This window comes from Hipposideros armiger, unplaced genomic scaffold (assembly GCF_001890085.2).
Source record: "Hipposideros armiger isolate ML-2016 unplaced genomic scaffold, ASM189008v1 scaffold_138, whole genome shotgun sequence".
Taxonomy (NCBI): Eukaryota; Metazoa; Chordata; class Mammalia; order Chiroptera; family Hipposideridae; genus Hipposideros; species Hipposideros armiger.
In genome coordinates, this window is record NW_017731488.1 from 3,332,671 (window position 1) to 3,340,066 (window position 7,396).

The 7,396-nt window shown below is 57.9% G+C and overlaps 1 protein-coding gene across 9 annotated transcripts in view; it reads right to left on the reverse strand.

The window, feature by feature from the left end:
• The window catches only part of AHDC1 (AT-hook DNA binding motif containing 1), a 63,371-nt gene extending 59,628 nt beyond the window's left edge, over positions 1-3,743 (reverse strand). For 4 of the 9 annotated variants that reach the window (XM_019650165.1, XM_019650156.1, XM_019650161.1 and 1 more), the window contains exons 1-2: positions 3,294-3,648; positions 2,964-3,061 (exon numbers count right to left, since the gene is read on the reverse strand). The gene's annotated coding sequence lies outside the window, so the exon portion shown is untranslated. Of the gene's footprint in view, positions 1-904; positions 1,066-2,963; positions 3,062-3,293; positions 3,649-3,723 lie in introns of those variants that run through there. The other 5 variants (XM_019650159.1, XM_019650160.1, XM_019650158.1 and 2 more) reach the window with 4 other exon arrangements.
• Between the last annotated feature and the right edge of the window lie 3,653 nt (positions 3,744-7,396).

Below are 7,396 nucleotides of genomic sequence, written 5' to 3' on the forward strand. Positions count from 1 at the left end.
GTAGCGTGGGGGGTGAGGGAGATCAGGTCTGCCTGGAGAAAGACCCTGCCCAATGGCAAATAGAGGCAAGAGGGAGGAGTGGCCCAAAGTCAGCACTCCAGGCTGATCTGAGAACAAGCAATATCCCTCTGAGGGTCTGCCAGTCCAGAGCAGTCCCCCCACTATGTCCCCTGGGTTCTGCGGAGGTCAATTTGCCCCTCAAGCCTCCAGCACAGCCACAACCATCAGGTGGAGATGCTATCCCTTAATCTCCTTTAGGATTCAAGTCCAACCTTCCTATAGTATGCCTCCACTTAACTCTACAGAGGGTTCCAGAAACCTCCCTGCCAAGATCTAAGATCTAAGCAGGTGGAATGGGGGGAACAAAGCCCCCCAACTCCCAAGCCCCTTCACCAAAGGCCCGTTCAAAAGCTGGGGAGCAACGAAAAATAATCCTGGAACCCTTATACCCCCAAGCTGAAAAGCTATGCTGTCCATCCACAGCACCTTGGGGGGGCTGGGGCTCCTTGCCCCCAGGACCCTGTTCCAGACCCTCCAGCCCAGCAACCATAATAAACAGCAAGCTCTTTTTCTTTATGACACCAAATTTCTCCAAGCCCAACAGCTCCTTCCATCACTACCTCAGCCATAGATCACATTAAAAACTCACAGAGGGCAACTTAAACACATCACATTTGTTTCTCTCTATATTATTTCAAAAGTAACGGCATTAAAAATGGATTTTACTACAGAAAATAAATATCAGCACGTGGCCCGGGAGCCCAGGCAGGGGGAGAGAGCCCACCCGGAGAATGTCCCTGAGGGCTTAGGCACAGCTTAGACACTGACCAAGGAGGTGGCTGAGAGGCCAGATTACACGCTGGGGTATGGGGGGATGCCTGGGGCGGGGGCAATGCCTGCTCACCTGGGCACCTGCTCCAATGCCAGACCAAGAAGGAGAAGAGTACTGGTTTGGATTGGTGCTCACTGGTCCCCCAAAGCTCGTACCCTCATTGATCTTTGCAACCTCTGAAGGGTGGGAGCTCTGGGGCCAAGAAGTTCACCAGTCTCTGGGGGTTATTCCAACTATTGACACAGCAAGAGAAAAAAATGAATTCAACTTACTATCCAGTTTGATTTTCCATTACTATAAAAATAAATATACATCTGCTCAAAAGAGGGAGATGGCAAGCGGCATGCACATGCCACCTGGGGGGTCCCCACACAACTCACCACCACAACCCAGCGCCCCCCCCACACCAAGAGGGGTGGGGAGGGGAGTGTGGATAGACTGGTAATCTTTCACTTACAGCCCCAGCTCACACAGCTACAAAACCGGACCACACGGAACAGGAACAAGCCAACAATAGAAACACCCCAAATGCTCCTGGCAGGACTCTGCCCAGGCCAAAGCACATGCCCCCGCCCCGCTGGTGGCAGCAGTGGACAAAATGTGGCCACCCCGACCCGGAGGCAAAGCTTGTCCTCACACCCTGAGCTCTGCCCAGGGAGCTGGGGCCAAGTCCCGCCTGACACCAACTGGTCCGGCGGGAAACGCCTGCCCAGCCAGACAGGCACAGGCCCCCCCAAGGGTCCCTCCTTGTGTTCAGGGACCAGACTAGTGCAGCCCAGCCCTGCCTCCCAGGGTGATGCCTGGGCCCAAATTCAGCTGGCCCTGCCAGTCAGGCACTGGTGCAGAACGGAGGGCACCAGGCTCAGCCCCTCCCAGCCCAGCCTCAGGGCCCCCGAGCTAGAAGGGAGGGGGGACTCCCCACCCCTCCACATCTGGCCCTGGCCCCCAGGGTCTGCGGTAGAAAATTCCCGCCCCCGCTTCTCTCTCTCTCTCTCTCCCTCCTCCCTCTCTGTGCCCGCTGCCCGCCTCAGGGACAGCCCCAGCTCCCGCCTCCGGCCAGCAAGGCCCACATCCTTCCTCCCTCAGCTGGCCCCTTCGCCTGGCAGGAGGCTGGGGGGTCAGGCTGCTGGGGAACCCCTCCAGTTCCCATCAGTCCTCATCCCCAGCCCCCAAACTCTGGGTTGCTGTCCCTTTTCCTGTAGAACAGGAAACAAGGTTATTTCCTAGACTCAGAGCCAGCCCCCTGCCCCTCTGGCTCTGCCCGGGGACCGGGACCCAGCAGGGGAAGGCGCCCTGAGCCAGAAAGCAGAGGGATTCAGCAATTCACCCCCAGCTACCGGCCCAGGGGGCTGACAGCTGTCACTCAGCACCCCACCCCTGGGGAAGAGGGGGCCGATTCAATCAGAGCCCCAGAGGAAACACATTGATAGGCGATTATTTATTTATTTATGCAAAAGTGAGCCGACTTTGTTCGCCAGGTAACAGGGCACGCGGCCCAACCCCTCCAGCCCCGGCCGCCCCCAAATCCCTCCTCCGCCCCACACCCCCTCAGGGTCATTAGGTCCCCGCCCCTCAACTCCCTGAGCACCAGCGGAACCTTGGGATTTGGGGGTTGGAGGGGAGGGGCTCCTCCCTCCGCAGTCTCCCCCTTTCCCAGCGCCGTTCCTAAAATCCAGCCTTGTTCTCCGCTCCCACGGTCCCCCCCTTAATTTCTCCCCCCCCATTCTCAGCAAGCTGGAAAGCAAATTGCAGTTTTAAATCCAAAGACGGAGGGAGGGGGAAGGAGGAGGGGGCGCCGGGCAGCGCTGGGCGCGCACCTCGCCCCCGAGTCGGGGGAGCCGCGGGGCGGCCAGGAAACCCGAGAACCCCCCCTTCTCGCCCCCCCTTCTTGTCCACCTCCCCCTCCCCCTTCCCGGCGCTGCCTGCCAGGCTTCGAGCCGAGCCCAGCCGAGCCGCGGGCCCCGGTGGAAACAAAGACCGATCGCACCGCGGGCACCGCAGCCACGGGGTCCGGCGGACCGGACCGGGGCGCGCGGAGGGGGCGCAGGGCCCCCCCTGGCGCGCTGCACAAAAGAGCCCGGCCAGCCGGTCCCCAGCGGGGGTCTAGGGCTGGGGAGGAGGCGCCACTCACCGGAGTGCTGGGCTGCCGGCTCCGTGGGTCCGAGCCAGGCAAGGGGCTTTGGGGGTCGTCAGTCTTCCGGCGGCGGCAGCGACGCGGGCACCCGGCTGCTGGGGAGAGGAGTCGTGAAGGAACCCTGAGCCGCCCGCTGTTGCTGACAGCATGGCTTGCGCCTGGGCTCACATTCTCCGCCGCTAACTCCGCTGGACACGGCCCCCAGCTCCCGCGGCGCCCCCCCACCTTGATCACTCCTTCGCTCTCTCTGGCCCCCCTCGCCCCCCCAGCCGCACACACACTCTCACAGCCCTGGACACCCCCGCCCCCACCCCCCCAATTGCAAACCTGGGAGGGAACGCGCCCCGCGTAGTCCTGCTCCTGCTCCTCCTCCGCCCTCCTCCCTCCCGCTCGCTCTGGCTGTCTGTCTGTCTCTCTGACTGTCTCTATCTCTCGCTCTCTCTGCCTTTCTCTGCTCTCAGAGCTGGGTGGGAAAAGGAAATGAGGACAGAAAGCAGACGCTGGCTTTGGGTGGTGGTAGCTGGATTCCCTCTCTCTCCCTCCCCCTCCTCCCCTCCCTCCTCCTGCCTTCTGCTCTCTCCGCTGCGAGCGGGGCTGAGCGCAGCCTGGCGGGTGGCTCGCTCTGCCCGCCCGCCCGCCTGTCTGTCTGTCTGGTCTGCCTCGCTCGCTCCCTCCCTCCGTCTCTCGCCCTCGCCCTGCCTGCCTGCCTCTCTCCGTCTCCGCCGCCGCCGCCGCTGCCTCTGCGAGCTCGCTTTACCTTCGCCGCTCACCATCCGGAACCCCAGGGGGGAGCGCGCGCGCGGCACGCCGGGACTTGTAGTCCCCGCCCCGGCCGCTCAGCGCGCTGGGCGGGCGGGGCCAAGCGGGCTGCTCCGACGGCGCGGCTCCGAGCCCGCAGGGACCCTAAGCCCGATCACCTTCGGCGGGGGCGCGTCCTAGTTTACTAAGGGATGCTGGCTTTGCTCCAAGGATTGGGAACATTTCCCCCGTTCCTTGTCCCCTGCGGGGGGCTCTGGCTGGAGCAGAGGTTGCGGGTGGGAGCAAAGGGGCGGGGACTGAGAATGGAATGAGGGTCGAATAGAGAATCAAGGGATTAGCCAAAGGACCTGCGACTTTCTGGGACGTCCCAGTTAAATGGGAGAGGAAGAGGAGAGAAGGGAGGATCAGTTCTCTGAATTTGGAAACGTTCTCCCTTTCTGAAAAGGTGCCTTACTGAGTAAAGCGCAAGGGCTTTATGCGGGAGGGCTGCTCCAGAAACCTCACAGCCCCACCAGCGCCTCCTCCTCACTCAGTGACTCCATCTCAAGCTCTGAGCTCTGGATTTATCCCCCACAACTCCTAGTTTTCCTAGAAGTCCAAGGGCGGCGAGGGCACAAAAGTCCTGGATAAACCACAGACAGAGCGCGCGCGCCCGCGAGCACGCGCGCGCGCGCACACACACACACACACACACACACACACACACACACACACACACACACCCTTCCTGAATTCGGCTGAACATTTTCATTGTGTCAGGAAGCAAGATTCAAATTCAACAGTTCAAAGCTCCTGCTGCGGCCAGGGGGCTGGGCTCAGCACTTTCACCTACCTCCTCTTCAGGTCACATCTGTTATCCAGCCCCTAGCTCTGGGCCCCCTGCCTGGCCCATCCCCACAGATGGGAATGTGCACTGCCAGGGCCTGGTTACCAAGGGGAGGTAGCTGGACAGCCCAGGAAGGAGAACTGCTGCCGCCGCCATTTACTGGACACCGCAGGGCCCTTGAGTCCTGCAAAGGCCTAGTCAAATGGTACTGTTAGCATTTCCAAAGACGGGGGCACTGAGGCCCAGGTACCCCAATTAAGAAATGGTAAAGCTCATTTGGACTAGGGTCTGGCTGATTCCAAAGCCCACTGTTTAACCTCTGGGCCATGCAGGGAGTTGTGATTCCCCAGGACTCTGTCTGATCTTCCCTCTCAACATCTGTGTGTCCTCCCCTGGCACTTCAATTCCATAAATGTTAACTGTGGTATGCAGGGCTCACAGAGGACATGGAGATGAATAATGCATGGTCACTGTCCTGTCCTCAGTGTCTACCAACACCCGTCCTGACTGGTCCTGCAGTAGTCCCATTTCGTCTGTGTGTCTGACATTCCTTTGGCCGTGCCCGTTGGCTTTGTCTGTCATGCCCCATGTCTGAAGTTCCACCAGTACTGCCTTTGTCCTTGACTCACCTGTTTTTGACTCCTCTTTTGGCCTGTGGGGTGATGTGGGATAATGGCCAGCATGTGACAAAGGCAGGTGGTGACATTTTGCCAAATGCAGCTCCCTATCACCACCTTCCCTACACCTCCACCCCTCCTAAGCCCCTCTTTTAAGACAGTCTGGAAATCCCAGAGGGCAAAAGAAGGGATCTGGGGAGCACTCTCTATTGGCATTCTGTGGGGGAAGGGAGCAGCAACAGTTGGAGAGGTCTAGGGCTCTAAATGGTACACCTATTTATCTGGTATCATGGGGCTGGCATGACCAGCTGGACAGGCCCCCATATGGGAGCAGCTTCTCCTTGTAGGCAAAGCTTGGGTTCGAAGATCTATTTACTGAATGGGAAGTGTTATTATAAGGTCAGGTATTACTGAAAGCAGTGGTTAAAATCATTAGGGGTCCTTTGCAGTAACAAAGTCTGAGTCTAAAGTTATCACAGATAGATGAGGCTTTGGCATCTTGCCTTAGGGAGAGACTTTAACATTGGGGAGAGTAGGAGAGGCCCAGGTTCCCCTTTCTTTTAGCCACCCCCATCCTTACCCATTAGGCTCTGTCTCAGGGCATGAAGACTCCACTCGGTCTTTACCAAGTTTTGGGAGGGAATTGGGTGGGGGTAATACAGGATGGCTTCAGGGAGCTAGGTAGCCCCAGGTGGACTGGGATGAAGAGTTTTGGAAAAGCACGGGAGGGGACAAGTTAAGTAATGAGATGCAGAGGGCAAGGTTAGCAAGGTCCATGGCTCCATGAGAGGAGAAAAGAAGTTAGGTAGGGTTTTCCAAGCATACCCTTCCCACCCCAGGCTGCTTCAGCTGCCCCCTCCTCAAAGAGAGAGGGTGCCATTAATCACCAAGGTGTTGGGTATCGCTAGAAACCAAGCATGACAGGGTTTCTGAGTCATTTGGGGGCTGGTCTTTCTGTTGAAGCCTCTCCAAATTGTGGTGGGTCTGGGGTCTCCCTTCGACAAACTCAAGCCAAGTCTTCTGTGGGCTGCTGCTGCCACCTAGCGTCTAACTTCTATGTCTGCCTCGGCAGCCGTAGTCTAAAAGGATTAGGGTTAGTTTACCCAGTCCTAAAATAGTGTAGGCGTCACCACAGGCTAGGCAGGGTAGCAGTAAGCTTCGAAGAAAGTTGACTTGAAGGAGGGGACCCAGGTTCTGGAAGAGCCTGCACTATCCCTTTCTGGGCTCAACTCACTCCAGCTACTTTTGTTTCAACGTAAGCAGAACGTGGTACAGCTAGATCCTAGGAAACAGAGGTGAGAGTCTAGAAAAAATTGCATGGCCTCAGGGTTTGGAGGCCGTGTGGGATAGGAGCCACACAGACCTGATTCTTATTCTGCTTTTACTTGTGTGTCCTTAACCTCTCTGAGTCTCAGTTTCCATATATATAAAATAGAGGAGTAACCCTTTCTCTGTGTTAACAGGCAGAGCTGTTGAGAAGACTTACTGAGCACATGGATGTGAAAGCACTTTGAAACCTGTCAAGGGCATGTTGAGGGATTATTGAGTCATATAATAATAATGCAATAACTGAGCGGTCACAGTAGCCTGGAGCCAGGCCTCTGGGCTCATGGAAAGTCAGAACGAAGTGAGTCTTCGGTGGAGACTGGTGCTGTCCTCCCTGACTACAGAAGTTCTGGGGCTGGTCCCGTTCTTGGAGGTCCCTCAGGAAAGGTGTGGATTGCTAGAGAGGGCCTCATCCCAGTCCACAGAAGAGGAAACTGAGGGTAAGAGAGGTTGAGTCTTATCCCAAGCCCAAGCTATACAGATCCAGGAACAAGAGGGGCATTGGACTGGAGCCATTATGGCCTTGGTTTTCCCCTCCTCTGGATGAGAAGAGCCCAGAGCTGGGGCCCAAGAGACCATGGAAGCAGAAAGCCCCCCCCCCCATTGTGGTACAGTGGGAACTAAGGCCCCCAGGCCCCCATTATCCCTCCTCCTGTGCCGTCCCCTCTCCACTCCCCCCTCCCAGTAAGTCCTCCCACATTCCTCCAGGCAACAGGAAACCCCAGCTGCAGCCCAGACTTCAAACAGCTCCTCCCTCTGGGCAGGGGGTGTGGGAGGAGAGGCCAGAGGCCAGAGGGCAAAGGTCATCTTTGTTCCTGCCGTAGGTGGTGAGGGACCCTTAGGGAGACAGAGGGGGGCAGGGTAGAGCCCTTGACAGCCACACTGTGTGTGTGTGTGTGTGT